Below are 15,970 nucleotides of genomic sequence, written 5' to 3'. Positions count from 1 at the left end.
TTCCATGTCAGTTTCACTGGATCATGGAATATCCAGCGATATCTGGTTAAATATCTTTTGTGCGCGTGTCCAGTGGGGGGTTTCTGGGACAGGTCAGCCTTGGATTCAGCAGATGGAGCAAAGTAGATGGGCCTTCCCAGGGCAGGTGGGAGTCATCCAATCCTTTGAAGGCCTGAATAGGATGAAAACGCTGAAGAAGGGTGGATTTGCTCTCTGTCTGACCATGGGAGCTGAGACATCTATCTTCCGCCCTTGGAGCTCTCTGAACTGTGAGTACAGCTCATGGGCCTTCCTAGGTCTCCAGTCTGCAGAGGACAGATGTGGGACTTCTTGGCCTCCATCATTAGGGGGTTCAATACCTTATAATAAATCAATGTCTCTGTCTGATTGTCTCTCTCTTACTGATCCATTTCTCTGGAGAACCCTCACCAATACTACTTTGTCATTCTGTGGGGAGGAAACACAGACCCCCCCCCCCATTCCCAAGGAGGGGTGTCGTGGTCTCGGAAGAAGAGCACTGTGGGATGGGAGATACCGCTGTGGTCATCTTTGTAAAATACAATCCGCCACTGGCAGTAAACTGCTCTTGTCTTGTGATACACCTTGTAGCGTTATTTGACCATTTAACAATGTGTGCGTGTTATTTTTACAAAATGCAAATTAAGTATTTAGGAGAGTCTTCTCATTTTTTAAGCGGGTGAGGGAAATGTCTCAGACAGGTGCAAATAATGCTTGAGAGAGGGCTAGGATTTGAAATAGATCCTTTGCTCTTAGTGCGGTGCTCTTTACTGCTGCCCAGATGACCACGGAGCGTCACTGTCATTTATATTAATGACCACAGTCTGGCTCAATTATAGTAGTTAACAAGTGGGTTGGCCAGCCAGTCTCAGCATTTTCGGCCTTGCCTGTTAGCCTGAATATTAATGCAAACACTGAATGCAGATAATTAGACCTCAGCTAAGAAAGATCAAAGCAAAGGCATTGATGCTAACATGATGCTTCAGGTGCCCGGGAATTAAATTTGGTTTTTCAGAGAGTAGATCCTGGAACTGAAGTTTTTCTTAGAGCCCCCCAGGGCGACTCTGCCTTAGGCTGGTCGTCTTCAATGCCCACTTAACCCTCACACACACAATTGTCAGATGAAAACACACCAAAAAAGTCTTTTATTTATTTTTTAAAATGTTTGTTTGTTTTGTGATGGGGGAGGGGGTCGCAGAGAGACAGAGAGGGAGACAGAGGATCTAAAGCAGGCTCTGTGCTGACAGCAGTGAGCCCGATACAGGGCTCAAACTCCTGAACCAGGAAATCATGCCCTGAGCCAAAATTGGATGCTTAACCTACAGAACCACCCAGGCGCCCCCCCAAAGTCTTTTCAACAAGTCTCTACAGGGGCGCCTGGGTGGCTCAGTTGATTGGGGGTCTGACTTCGGCTCAGGTCATGATCTCACAGTTTATGGGGTCAAGCCCCACTTGGGGCTCTGTGCTGACAGCTCAGAGCCTGGAGCCTGCTTCAGATTCTGTGTCTCCCTCTCTCTCTGCCCCTCCCTCACCCATGACCTGTTTCTCTCTGTCTCAATAATAAATAAAAACATTAAAATTTTTTTAAATAAAAAAATAATAAGTCTCTTCATAGATTGGTAATGCTATCCTTGTCCATTATCTGAATATCTACCTGCACAAACCACCTAATTTCCCAGGAGAGGACATTGACCTTGGACCTCCGATTGCTCCAGCCATGAGCCTTCAGTCCCCAAATCCACTGCCATGGCCAGCACATTGCCTCCCTCTGCTCCTAACTCCCTCCTGAGGAGCAACTGCACTGCTCCCAGACCACAGCCAAGGACCAGCGTGTCACTCCCGGGTGGCTGGGGTCATCGGTCAGGTTTGAGCCTAGTCTGTGGAGCAAGAATGTCACATGAAAGAGAGAGCTGTGCACAGAAGACGGGAGGAGTGGGAGGACCCCTAAGTCACATCTTTGAAGTGTTTAAAGGATCATTGAGAAAGATCTTTATGAGTTTCTGATTGGAAAGATAATGCCTCTGGAATTCAGGCTGTGTGGGGTAAGTAGGATTTAAGTGACTACATGTAGCAGAGAGTACAGTAATTCAAAAAGCTGCTTTTAAAGAAAACAGGGCGTGGGGCGGGCGGGGCAGGGAGCATGCAAGAGTGAAACACAGCATCTCAGAAATTCCATTGCAAAGATAACGACTGAGGATAGTTTTCAAAACAGTCCCAGCCAAAAGCATCAGGAAGAAGGGAAGAAAGCAGGGTTCTCACAACAGTGCTAGGCAAGCTGAGTAGGTGCTGAGGTCGCCGGGACAGGTGAAAAGTATAACCAAAGGACGCAGGGTAGGTATATGAGACTCCCACAAAAAGACTCCATTAGGGCTGCAGAGTGGAGCCCCGTCTGGAGGCTGGAAAATGGAAATACAGTACCAGACAGACGGACCTTAATGGGGGCTTTGGCGGGCACATAGGGGGAATTTGTTAGAAGTCTAAGTGTGTGGGTACCTGGTGGCTCAGTCAGTTGAGCGTCCGACTTGAACTCAGATCATGATCTCACAGTTTGTGGGTTCGAGCCCCATGTCGGGCTCTGTGCTGTCAGCTCGGGGCCTGGAGCCTGCTTCGGATTCTGTGTCTCCCTCTCTCTCCTCCCCTCCCCCTGCTCACACTCTGTTTCTGTCTCTCAAAAAATAAAATCAAGCGTTAAAAAAAAAAATAAAAAAGAAGTCTGAGTATGTGCAAGCCTGAGCAGCATGAGGAAATGTCCTTACTGTTTTCTATGGGCTTGAATTGTGTCCCACCACACCCTCCAAATTCATGTTGAAATCCAAACCCCCAATAACTCAGAATTTGACTGTATTTGGATATAGAGACTTTACAGAACTGATTCCGTTAAAATAAGTCCATTAGGGTGCGCCCTAGCCAAGCTGAAGGGTATTCTTATACAGAGAGAACGTTTGGACTACGGATAGACACCGAGAAAATGTGTGCACAGGTAAAGGCCATGTGAGGACACAGCGAGAAAGTGGCTGTCTGCAAGCCAAGGACAGAGGCCTCCGGAGACATCAATCCCACAGGCACCTTGGATTTGGACTTCCAGCCTCCAGAAGTGTGAGGAAATACATTTCTGGTGTTTAGGCCACTTTGGTCTGGCTATTTTGTTACAGCAGCTGGAGCAAACTAATACAAAGCTTTATGACCGTTTGTATCTTAGGAGCTGAGGTTTCCTCTGGCTGTGGTAAAATTTAACTGTGCGTTTATCTGAGTTGGTTGGCTAAACCGCAGGGGATATGTAGGAAAACCCCGCAATGCCAGGGAAGCCTGGGTTGCAGGTGGAGACTGAGGACTCTGGTTGTTACCTGGTGAACTTCCCTCTCATGTATGGACTGTGAGGAAATACCTCAGACGCCTGCCCGCAGAGCTGTGAGGGACACCCCAGCGCACATCTCTCTCTCAAAGGAATCCTGGGGTTTTGTCCAGCAGGACCTTTCAAATGCAGAGCATGGTCACCATTTGGGATGAGGCCTGTTAAAATAAAAGATGCAAATAAGATACTACCTGGAAAATTTGTTTACTTTTCCCAAGCATGAAAAGAGAGTTCTCTTTGCCACGAAAGCCCTAATTAAAAAATAAAACCCATGGTGCTTGGAGAGCCGTAACATAAACTACACACTTGGAGGTCTTCGTTGGTTGGGATACAGAATTCGCGGGCTGACCGGCAGGGAGGGCTTAGTCTTTACACTTGCTTGCTTGCTCTTTAAATTTTTTAAACATTTATTTATTTTTGAGAGAACGGAGGGGCAGAGAGAGAGGGAGACACAGAATCCGAAGCAGGCTTCAGGCTCCCAGCTGTCAGCACAGAGCCGAATGCAGGGCTTGAACTCATAAACTATGAGAACATGACCTGAGCTGAATTTGGAGGCTTAAGCAACCGAGCCACCCAGGCTCCCCATGTGCTTTTGTTTCTTCCCAGGGACCTAACTTTCAAAGACCAAAAACAAGAAAAAAAATTGAAACACCAAGTATAATAAAGTGAGATGGTAAAATGACTTTATAAACGCAGTGTCTGGAGAAGCCAGAATAGCGAAAATGTCAGTAGGGAAACATGTCCTTAGGGATTTGAAGAAGGTCATTTGAAACACTTGGATAGCTCTCCAAAGACCTCAGATTTTATTGGGCAGGCATGATGAGGCATCAAAAGCGCCAAAAAGGGGGCACCTGGGTGGGCAAAAGTGTTTGAAAGCCATTGACTTCGACAAGAGGCTGATGAAAATGTTGAGCAAAGCAGAACATGATGCTAACAGGTAACATTTACTGAATGTTTGCCATGAGCCGTGCCTGTTCTAAATGCTCTACATTCATTGACTCACGTAATCTTTCCAACTACCCAGTACCATTGTCGCCGTGTTGTGAACGAGGAAATGGACAGATTGAGTGTCTTGCCTGAAGTCACACAGGTAGAAAATGGTAGAGCTGGGACTTAATGCCAGACAAGCTAATATAGTACATGTTATATATAGCATATACGGTACCATTCACACTAGCTTAACATTGTATACATAAGTCACGCTACTCTACAGGTCCTGGGAGCATCTAGGGCCTGAGGAGGAAGGCAGTCTTGCTTTTCTGGTTCATCCTGCTACCCTGGGAACCTTTCCCCCATGCGTACTATCCTATTTAAAATAGGAAAGGCTAGGGCGCCTGGGTGGCTCAGTCGGTTAAGTTGCTGGCTTTGGCTGGGATCACGATCTCATGGTTCATGAGCTCGAGCCCTGCATCGGGCTCTGTGCTGTCAGCACAGATCCAGCCTCAGATCTTCTGTCCTCCTCTCTCTGCCCCTCCCTCACTTGTGTCTGTCTCTCTCAAAATAAGTGAATAAACTTAAAAAAGAAATTAATTAAATAGGAAAGACCAGTAACTGCAGAGTAGAAAACAAAACTTCTCATGTAACCCCAGGTCTGAACATGTGTTGGGAAAAGAAAGAGAGATTTCTCTCGATCCAAAGTCTACAGTGAATTTCCCCCTACAGGCTGATAGCCTGAATGTCAAGCTACACTTTGGAGCGTAAGTATAACATACACCATTAAGACTAATATGTTTGAGATTAATATTAGTATCAGTCCCTGAACAATGAAGATAAATAGACCAATACTAATAATAAAGATCAATAGATAAATACTTAGAATAGAGACAGGCAATGTGTCACCCATTGTAAATACACAGATACAAACAATAGTTCTTTTTTAAAATGTCTATTTATTTATTTTTAGAGAGAGAGAGAGAGCACATATGTGTGAGCGGGCCAGGGGCAGAGAGAGAGGAAGAGACAGAATTTTAAGCACCCTGATATGGGGCTCAAACCCATAAAGTGTGAGATCATGACCTGAGCCCAAATCAAGAGTCAGACGCGCAATGTACTCAGCCACCCAGGCATCCCAAACGATATTTTATTTCATTGATAATTAGTCTACCTATTACCATAGTAATCAAATAAAAATTAAGTGATTTCCCATTATTCTCTTTGCTGTGGAAATAGGAAAAAAGAGAGCTGATTCTTTCCCTTGGAGAAAGGATAAAAAATAAAAGATTCTAAATGCTCGTTTTCTTTTTGATCAACTTTTCTCAAAGCGAATAACTTAGCAAAATGCTTAGGAAACCTTATTTCCCCATCCATAAAATACAGGCAATCCTAAATAGGCAAGAGTTGGGAGGATTTGGTGAGGCAAAGCACATGAAATTGCTGTGTAAACCAGGGGTGCTAAGATGTGCATTGACTATACTTGGGATTTTATTTACTTCTCAAATGTTGATATAATACTTACTACAAGCCTGGCATTGTTTGCAGTGCTTTGCAACCATTGGCGGATCGAATGCTCATAAAACTTGATGAGTAAGGACCTCATTATACTCATTTTACAGATGAGGAAACTGAGGCACGGAGAGGGCAGGAAACTTGCCTCAGTTCACCAAGGTAGTTAAGTACCGGGGATGGATTCTACCTTTTGCAGCCAGGTTCAGGTCTGTGCTTGTAAAAACTCTTCTATGTGGCATCCATTGGGAAGACGGGAACTCCACTCATGTGTCCGAGAGTATGGAGGTCAAGTAAGAACTCAAAACTGTGATCTACACGTCGTCACTTCTCTACCTTTTCCCACGGTGCCTGCCTTGGAAAGCCAAGCTCCACGGAAGATGGTTCCTGCCGGTGAAAACGCTGTTTGACACAAGCCTTGAAAATGGAAGATGCGTTATCACCCCAATTAGCCTCATACTTTGATGTTTCCTTGTCTACAATGCTGCCTAATGGTTTATTAGACCATCTCTTCTTATCTACCTCCTTACATTATAAAGAGACTGAAGTTTATTCAGTGGAAAGTAAGGAAAAGCAACTGGGAAACATGACCACCATTCAAACCACAGACTGTGGGCAAACGGTGTGTGGTTCTTTTTGAGGTGTGATGTGTCTTTCTCGCTCCCAAGGGTGTCCAGAAGGTTTTGTGATGGGGTGGGGGAGGGGCCGGGGGAGTCTTGGGATTCTAGGGAGGGTAGCCCAACCCATCTGCTAAGCCAGCCTTATCACGACTAATGTTCCTCATCAGAGTCCAACTCTTTTCTGAGTCTTGGACTTGGTTGAAGGCCTCAAATAAAATAACAAAATTTGTTTAGACACATTGGAATGACTAGCTGGTCAAGCAAGGATAAGAAAATTGAGGAAATTGTGTTGGATCTGGCAATGGAAATTCAGGCAGGGATGACTAGTAATATGAAGGAAAGAGAAAGGAAGACAGAGAAAGAGCAAGATGTGAGATATTGTTGGGGAAGCATTTGTGATGGGGAAAGCCCTACTTAAACACTAGATTATTGCCAATGTCCTATTTTTGATTTAGCAAACGGTGGTTGGGTGAGTATTATGTGCTGGCAGGTTGGGCTATAAAGATAAAGAAGACCTACCAATCTAAATGAAATGTGTTTACATTCAAAGGGTGACTGGGTGTGAAAGCAGGGTGTATTGTATAGATGATTCTGTAAATCCAAGAGAGCACCTTTGTATGTTACCCTTGGTAAGCACTCTGTGAAAATTTATTGAATTAAAATATTAGAGTTGAATAAAGACCAGGTTCGAAATAGTTAATTACAGGGGCACCTGGCTGGCTCAGTCAGTACAACCATGACTCTTGATGTCAGAGTCAGGAGTTCAAGCCCACGTTGAGTGTGGAGACTACTTAAAAAAAAAAAAAAAGTGGGGCGCCTGGGTGGCTCAGTGGTTGGGCATCCAATTTCAGCTCAGGTCATGATCTCATGGTACGTGAGTTCGAGCCCCGCGTTAGGCTCTGTGCTGACAGCTCGGGGCCTGGAGCCTGCTTCGGGTTCTGTGTCTCCCTCTGTCTATGCCCCTCCCCTGCTCGTGCTCTCTCTCAGAAATAAAATAAAAAAATTAAAAAGATTTTTTAAAAAGTTAACTATGCATTCATTCAACAATTTTTTTTTACTGTAGCAGAATATACATGAGGTACAATTGAGCATTTAACCATTTTATGTACATTTCAGTGACATTAAGGACATTGTGCACCCATCCTCCACTCATCTCCAAAAGTTTTTCCTTATCCCAAACAGAAACCGTGTACCCATTAAACAATACCCCCCCCTCCACCCCTGAGCCAACACATTTGTCTCTAGTCCTTCATTCCGCCAATGTCTATTGAGCACGTGTGATTCAGATTCAGGCCAGTGCTCATTGTGAGAGGCCTGGGTCACAGAAGGAACGAGACAGCGGCAGGATACAGGGCAGGAGGGGAGCCGGCATGACCAGTGCCAATGGGCAGAAAGCTAACGTTTGCTGGATGCTCCCGACGCAGCAGGCGCTTTGCATTAACTACATTCCTTCGGGGCAGGTTGACATTAGTGACAGTTCGCGTTCTGAAAGGGAGGTGTGGGCTGAGGGGAATGGTTAGCGAGCTCAGTGGGGAGGACAGAACTTGGTCTCGGCATCAGGATTACGTCGAGACCTGAAGCCCAGAGGGGATTAGCCAGGCTGAGAGTGGGACGCAGAGGCAGGCCCTGGGAACAGAAGGGTCCTCGAGCCAAAGAAGCTCAGAGAGACCAGGGAAAAGACTGAGGAGGCTGCCGGAACCACCCCCTGGGGGGCCCGGAGAGAATTTCGTGCTCTATCTCCAAGGCAGTGGGAAGCCGCCAAGAACTTAAAGCAGGACCTTAAAAAGATCAATCGGTTCGGCGAATTGTTAATGAGTAATTCACTTCTCTCCAAGCTCTGTATTATCATGCTGATGGTAAGTGCCCCTGACTTTGAACCACCCCCTGTAGGAAAATCTCTAGTGTTTACAATGTGAAATCTTCTTTTGAAGTTCTGCCCTGGGAGTTCACATTGAAGTAAACGGTATGGCCTGACCCAAGGTCTGACGGAGGAAGAAACTGGAAAGCTGTGTGGCCCACCAGACCTCTCCCAGAGCGGGAAGAAATCGAAGCACCGGGCTATGAGATACGAGGTGTGAGCCTGAAACCTCACTGGCTGCCCCCTCTCTGAACGTGTTGATTCCTGTCTCCCCCTGGGACTGGGGGGGGGGGGCGGGGAGGGGATGGGGAGGGCAGGAAGGTAAATTCCCTCAAATCCCTCTGGACAAACGCAAATTAAGATTCTGTCAATAAAGTGCTTCATCAATACGCCTAGGCAATATTAGCAATCATAGTCAAGAGCAAATGTGGGTCAAGTTCATCTGTTATAGGACCGCTGGGCTGCTAGGGTATTTCTGTCATAAAGCCTGTTTTCAGCGCTGGCAAGTGCAACTCCCTTCTGCATCTCCATTGTGCTGCTTTTATGACTTTGGGTCCAACCATGGATCACTGAGCCACCCCAGGTGAGGGGGTCAGAGTGGACAGGCATATCCGTCCCCATCACCAAGAGAAACCTGTCCCATTTGATGGGCTGTCAATAATTTTATCTACACACTTGGAAGCACTGCGCTTAAAAATTTTTTTTAATGTTTATTTTTGAGAGAGAGAGAGAGAGAGCTGGGCAGAGAGAGAGGAAGATGCAGAATCCAAAGCAGGCTTCAGGCTCCAAGCTGTCAGCACAGAGCCCGACGCAGGCGGGGCTCGAACTCACGAATGCTGAGATATGACCTGATCCGAAGTCTGATGCCCAACTGACTGAGCCACCCAGGGGCCCTATTTTTTAGTGTCTCGTCAGTTTTAAGTTTTTTTGTTATGCACAATAATGGCAATGCTTCTGCAGAAGTAATGTGAATAAGGCACCTACTTATCTTTTTCGTTAAGCAAGCATGGGTTGTGAACCTTGTGCACAGGTGAGCATTCAAGAGTCAAGAATCTCTCCAGACCTTTCGTTTATTTATTTATTTTTTCCAGATCTTTTGTTTAAATGGGACTTTGCTTAGGGGCGCCTGGGTGGCTCCGTTGGTTAAGTGTCCAACTTGGGTTTAGGTCATGGGTTCAAGTCTTGCATCAGGCTCGGAGCCTAGAGCCTGCTTCAGATTGTGTCTCCCTCTCTCTCTGCAACTTCCCCCATTCACTCTGTCTCTCTCTGTCTCAAAAATAAATAAACATTAATAAATTTTTTAATGTGATTTTGCTGTCCCAGGAGGAAGATGAACTGCTGTAAGTCTTGACTCCCAATCAAAATAGGCATAGGGGCATCCAGGGGGCTCAGTCGGTAAAGTGTCCGACTCTTGATTTTGGCTCAGGTCATGATCTTATGGTTCCTGAGATCAACACTGGGCTGTGTGCTGACAGCTCAGAGCTTGCTTGGGATTCTCTCTCTTCCTCTCTCTGCCTTTCTGCTGCTCAAATGCTCTTTCTCTCTCTATCTCAAAATACATAAAAATAAAAACAAACAAACACAAAAAGAGGCATAGCTTGTCAACTCAGACAATCATAGCTCTTTTCCCCAAAGCTATCAAACTAAATTATAAATTCTTTCAATAAATACTATGTTACTACTCAATTTCAGACTGAGATAGGTAAACAAAAACTTTCTCCTCTTTCCCCCCCAAAGCTTGTTTGATAATAATTATACACACACCATATATTTGTATAGCATTTGATAGTGCAGTATTTTGCATATGTGATTCCTCCCCATCAGGGGGAACCGGGACATGATCATTTTATGGGTTTGCCTGCGGTCCCCTGGCTGGTAAGGAATGGAGCTATTTAGGGCTATGTCGATCTACAACGGCTCACTTATTCCACACATCAAGCGTCCGGAATGCTTACCTCTCAGGTGAGACTAAGAATATAAATGAACCCAACATACAACAGTCCCCCCTTGAGAAGGTCAGTCAGCCGGTGACGGGCACAGAAACAGAAGATCATAAAACCAGTAGGCAAGAACAGCATCAGAGCCCTGTTGGAGACATAATCAACGTAGTCAAGGGCAAGAGAGGCTGGGTGAGGGTAATCAGGGAGGTCTTCTTGGAGGAGATGACACCCAAATCGGACAGAGTAGAATAAGCAAGGCCCCACCTCATACAAGCTCAAACTCACTAGAAGGATGACATAATGACACACTGAGTATACAGGCAACACAGGACAAGTATTTAAGCAACAGTGCAGCTAGGCAATGACTCAGGGAGACTGGTAAGTTGTCAGATTCTCATACATGTGTTCTGTCTGTGTGTCCCTCTCCCCACGTGGTCCTGTAACAGGGGCCACTCTGCTTTTTCTTTTTAATGTTTATTTATTTATTGTGAGAGAGAGAGAGGGAAGTGAAGTGCAAGTAGGGTTGGGGCAGAGAGAGAGAGGGAGAGAGAGAATCCTAAGCAGGCTCCACTCTGTTGCTGCAGAGCCAAGTATGGGGCTAGAACCCGTGAACGGTGAAATCATGACCAGAGCTGAAACCAGAGTCAGATGCTTAACCAGCTGAGCCCCCCAGGTGTCCCTAAAGGGCCCACTATGGACAGCTGAGGTCCACCAGTCAAGACTGCCATGTTTTCTTCCACAGATCGCCCCTCCTTGGGTTGCAGACTTCCTATTGTGCTCCTGTCCACTTCGGAACGCCCCCTGTAGTCAGCCTAACCCTGTCCCAAATGTGTAAGAATGTAGAGGGAAATGGGAGTGAGTTCTCAGCCTTACATGTTGCTAAGGTTTGCTTTGATTCTGTGACTTGATTCATGTGTCTTGTGGTCTTTATGTGGCCACTTTGCTCAGGGGGAGGGAAGGAGCTGGCTGAGGGTTGAAATCCTTCATATGTTTGTTGGAAATGGCCAGAAACCTGGGCGCTGCACAGCACTTTCCTTAAGTAAAGACCATGCCCACTCCCACCAAATCTTTTATCTCTATTCTGTTTAGAAAATTGACCCAAAGGATTAATTGTCAAGCCTGGGTGCTGATGTGAGAGTCCAAAGGAACATCCTTGGGGGAGGGGTCTCTAAACTAACACATCTGGGGGGGGGCCTGGGTGGCTCAGTAGGTTGAGCATCTGACTCTTGATTTTAGCACGTTATGATCTCATGGTTCGTGGGATCGAGCCGCGAGTCAGGCTCTGTGCTGACAGTGCGGAGCCTGCTTGGGATTCTCTCTCTCCCTCTCTTTCTCTGCCCCTCCCCGTGTCAAAATAAATGAATAAACTTAAAGTGACACATCTGACCTGGGTCAGGTGGCCTTCAGACCTTCTCACCTGGTTCATTCTAGATAGCTGTGACATCTCTGTGACCCTTTAGCCTGGGGCTTACAAACAAGTGGTCAAAGACAAGAATTGTTTTTGTTTTTTCAGCCGCATGGCCTTGGCCACCTCTAAAATTCGGGAGATGTCACATAAGAGTGAAGATTTCTGGCAGGCCACACGTGGCTGCCCCATTCAGCTGGGGACATGGCTCCAGGTCTCCGAAACCTCCCTGCCTCCTGGGCAGCCCTGAGCAGACACTGTCACTCGCCTTGTACCATCATGACTGCAGTGTTTCTTCCACCTGGGCCTCTTCATTCACTTGTGTTTCCTGCCTAGAACCTACTGGCGGGGGAGTTTTCAAAACCCTTCTGCTTATAGATCTCTAAAATTTGGCCCCGATTGTGCCGCTTTTCAGCTTAAAATCCTTTCGTGCCTGTACTCCCCACGTCTTGGTTAGTGGATGAAACTCCATCTTCTTAACTCAGCTGGATTTTTGTTTTAATCTGCCTGTTCGTCCTCTCTCACTAATCTCCACCATTCCATCTGCCCTTACTTCCCACGCCTTACTCCGACCCCAGTCATACTGAAGTCCAGCCGTGGGAATAGTTCCCACGTCTGTGCATGTGAAGGGGCTGTTCGTTCTGCCTAAAAGCCCTTCCCTCTCGCCCTGCATGCTTCCAAAGACTCAGCTGCAGATCTTTCCCCTAAGCAGCTCCTTGCTCCACATCCCAAACCAAAAACACCCCTCTATCACTGCACAAATTCCACTTGCAATGTAGTCATTGGTTTGTCTCTTTCTCCTGTGACTAAGTTATACAAGCAAATCTTGCTGCCACACAGCATGTCAGTATTGACGTCGTACCTGGGAGAGGGAGCTTGGACCTGGAAGTCAGGCAGCCCTGAATTGCTATCTCGGCCTTTCCACTGATCAACTTTGGCCAAGTTCCTTAACCCCTCTGATTCTCAGTGGCCATATCTATAAACGGAGATAATTCCTACCTTGGGACATTGCTTTGAGGATTGGAAATATTTCATAGAAAATGTCTAGCACAGTGACTGATATCTTGCAGGCACTCAGTCACTGCCAATTCATATCCCCAGTAAATGAATCGGGACAAACACAGCAGACATAAGGAACAGCACATCTAAAGTGTGCCCGGGGAGGGGCGCCTGGGTGGCTCAGTGGGTTGAGCATCCGACTTCAGCTCAGGTAATGATCTTGCGGTTTGTGAGTTCTAGCCCCTTCTTGGGTTCTGTGCTGACAGCTCAGAGTCTGGAGCCTGCTTTGGATCTTGTGTCTCCTCCATGTCTCTCTTTCAAAAATAAATAAACATTAAAAAAAATTTTTTTAAGTGTGCCTGGATGGAATAAAGGAAAAGTAGGGGAGGAAGGAAAGAGTATATGGACACTGTGTCCAGGCAATTAGGACAGTGCTGGGGGCACTCTCGGTTTGATTCCCCGCCCCCCCCAAAGCCCAGACAGTGTTCAGTGAGGGACTTCTGTTTTCCCATGTGTCGATGTCGGTGGGTGGACAAGAGTGTATCCAGACCTCCTCTGTGGGAAACTTGAACCCTGCAGAGTGTCAAGGGGATCGGCTCCGCACGGACGTTTACTGGTGAGAGCGCGGTAGCATCCCGCTTATAGCTGGTCCTGTCTCTCCAAACTGCAAGCCCCTGGAGACTTGGACCTGTGTCATTCGTGCCCGTCTTCCCTGCACAGAGTGTAATACTGCTTCGCAGCAAGTGATCGATAGTTAAGGAGATAAACGGATACATTGGGCGTGGACTCTCTTGCTTCCTATCGTTTTTCTCAGTTTCCTATATTTGCTGTTCTTTCCCCCGATCCTTTTCTAGGATATTTGCTCTGTTACCTTCTTTCTTTCCTGACCTCCATGTATAGCTAAAAAACTCACCCGCACATTAGCCTATGCTGCCGCTCTCCTGATTTGCATTTCCCTATAGTACTTGTTACCATCTCTATTTATTGCCTGGCTCTCCCAGAGAGAATGAAGGCATAGTTACGCAGCTCACTGCTATATCCCCAGTACCCTGCCTTAGATAAGGTGCTCAAAAATACTTGCGGAGTGAACTGTGTTACAAACTACGGTGTTTTGGTAGGTGCCTTTGTATCAACCCAAAAATGTAAGCTATCTATTCTGGGCACCCTAACATTGTAATAGATGTTACCCACACGCAATAGGCAAATCACTTTTTGCTATTGAGGATTCATTTGTCCCAACTTCCACTCTGTATCCTAACTTGTCTCTAGGATTTTAGAAAGGGGGAGTTTCAAGAGTCTTACAGGTCTTTTGGTGATGTAGGGGAAGTGATTTATACTTTTACTGGTCTATGTAGAGCAGGACAATCGTGATGGCACTAGAAGGGGAAAAAGCAAAAACAAGAAGTAACGCAAAGTCACTATTTGTATTTGCAAGTAGTAAAACACTGAATTGCAGATTTCACTTGTTTGTAGCAAGGACAAACAGGGACAGGATGGCTCTGACCATTGGCAAAAACTATTTTTCCTTCAAATGTTATCTAAGAAGGCCCAGGGTGATGAAGGAGCATGGGGGCATGCTTCCCGGCTGTAAAATGGGTGGATTGAAAATCTCCAGGCTCCATCAAGCTCTAAAAGTCCATGGAGACTAAATCTATGGAACTTTTCGTGTCTGTCTACTCTTATATTTCATGTTTGTTATTACAATGGACTTAACAGACCAAAAATAATGGTTATAAATCGATATTTAGATATATAAACTTCACTTTCATAGTTTATTTTTTCTAATTAAATAGAAATTGTTTTTCTATCATGAATATTTAAAATGCAAAAGTATCTAAGGACACTTATAAATTTAAAGGACCAATGTAATAACTACATTTAACTTTGATTCCTGAAAAGACGAATTATCCAGTTTATGAATGTGGAAGCCCCCTGGAACTCTCTTCCCGTTTTTGAACAAGGCAGAGGACTTGAAAAGCTCAAATTCCAGGCTGTGAGTTGTTTATAAGCTCCAAGGACATTATAAGCGGAGGCTAAATGAGTTTTTGGCACTGTTGGAAGTTCCTATTTTGGGTACCTTCCACCTCCACTAGCTTGAAGCTGAGACTTACCAGTACTGTACGTGGTCCATTAATTCCAATTCAGATCATTTCACAAGTGCTAATATTTCATCTTTATAATGACTGCGTGGTGAAACACATGCTCCTTAAAAGCTACGGAGAAGAAACTTTAAAAAGAAAATTAATCAGTTAAAACATACTAGCCTATGGGAGAGTGTGTCCTGTAGCAGCCAAAGCACCAAACAGTGGGTATAACTGACCTCCTTAAAGATGGGGGAACACTGGCCAGTCACTGTGCAAATTTTCTGGGGTTTAAAATGTTCCCACCCATCATGAATCTGAATTCTGGCACCCCTATCCAAAACCTCAAGAGCATAACACCCCTTCTATTCAGTAAAGAGAAAAACTTAGCTTCTAAAATACACCAGAGTAACAGATTTGTTTTCGGGAGGCATAGTCTCGTTTTCTTTTTATAAACTCACAGACCTTTCTCATGAGCTTGATAATTAATCTATCAGTTTCGGCGTGATCAAAGTTATTTGTACGGGATCAGGAGCAGAATCAGAGTGCGTGATCTAGCTGGGTGTCGCCGGGACGTCAGAGCAGGAAGACCAGGTCCCGAGCTGCACTGAATTAATCTCGCAGAGGTCTGTGTGTCTGTGGAGGAGGGAAGAGGGAAGAGCAGACTCAGGAACGCCGCTCGAAGGCTTATTTCCCTTCTCCGGCGCTTAGCGCCGGCCGAACAGCCAGCCCCGGGGAGGCGGGCAGCGTGGAGCCAAGGCGCCCGCTCCCGAAGCCAGCTCTGCACCCGGGCTCGGGGAAGAGACAAAAGCGATGCTCTGCTCTCGTCGTTCCCCGACTTATAACGCAGGGCGCCAGGCAGGGCTTGGGGAAATCAAACCAAATACTAGGCGGAAAGCAAGCCCCCGCGTCCGGTAACTACCAATTCCGCGCGGTGCAAAAAAACACGGAAATGAGATTGAAGGAGTTTCGAACACAAAGCTGGGGATACAGATACGAAAGCAGATCTAAGATGGAAGAAAAGGTGGAGGGCTCGGCCGAACACGCCAGGTCGAGGCCTGCGAACCCCTGCGCACGCACAACCTCCGGGCTGGGGAGGCAGAGGGCGGGACGAGCACGGCCAGCCCAGGACTAGAAAAGCCTCCGGGGGCTGCGGAGGATCGGTTTAACCGAAAAGGCGGTTTCCTCTTCCTCCATTTGTCCGGCCCCAACTGGAAGCGCAGTGCGCGGCCTGCGCCGCGCTCTCGGCGGGTTC

At 46.3% G+C, this 15,970-nt stretch overlaps 1 long non-coding RNA gene across 11 annotated transcripts in view; it reads right to left on the bottom strand.

Annotated features, from left to right (window-relative positions):
- LOC115287983 overlaps positions 1–15,911 on the bottom strand; it is a 33,286-nt gene extending 17,375 nt beyond the window's left edge. For 5 of the 11 annotated variants that reach the window (XR_003906761.1, XR_003906760.1, XR_003906759.1 and 2 more), the window contains exons 1-7: positions 15,638–15,911; positions 15,181–15,351; positions 14,746–14,861; positions 13,937–14,010; positions 10,246–10,375; positions 6,003–6,199; positions 3,363–3,528 (exon numbers count right to left, since the gene is read on the bottom strand). This is a non-coding gene — a long non-coding RNA (uncharacterized LOC115287983). Of the gene's footprint in view, positions 1–2,842; positions 3,529–6,002; positions 6,230–10,245; positions 10,376–13,936; positions 14,011–14,745; positions 14,862–15,180; positions 15,352–15,637 lie in introns of those variants that run through there. The other 6 variants (XR_003906764.1, XR_003906765.1, XR_003906763.1 and 3 more) reach the window with 4 other exon arrangements.
- Positions 15,912–15,970: the final 59 nt, after the last annotated feature.

This window comes from Suricata suricatta, chromosome 3 (assembly GCF_006229205.1).
Source record: "Suricata suricatta isolate VVHF042 chromosome 3, meerkat_22Aug2017_6uvM2_HiC, whole genome shotgun sequence".
Taxonomy (NCBI): domain Eukaryota; kingdom Metazoa; phylum Chordata; class Mammalia; order Carnivora; family Herpestidae; genus Suricata; species Suricata suricatta.
This window is presented reverse-complemented; position numbering and strand designations above follow the sequence as displayed.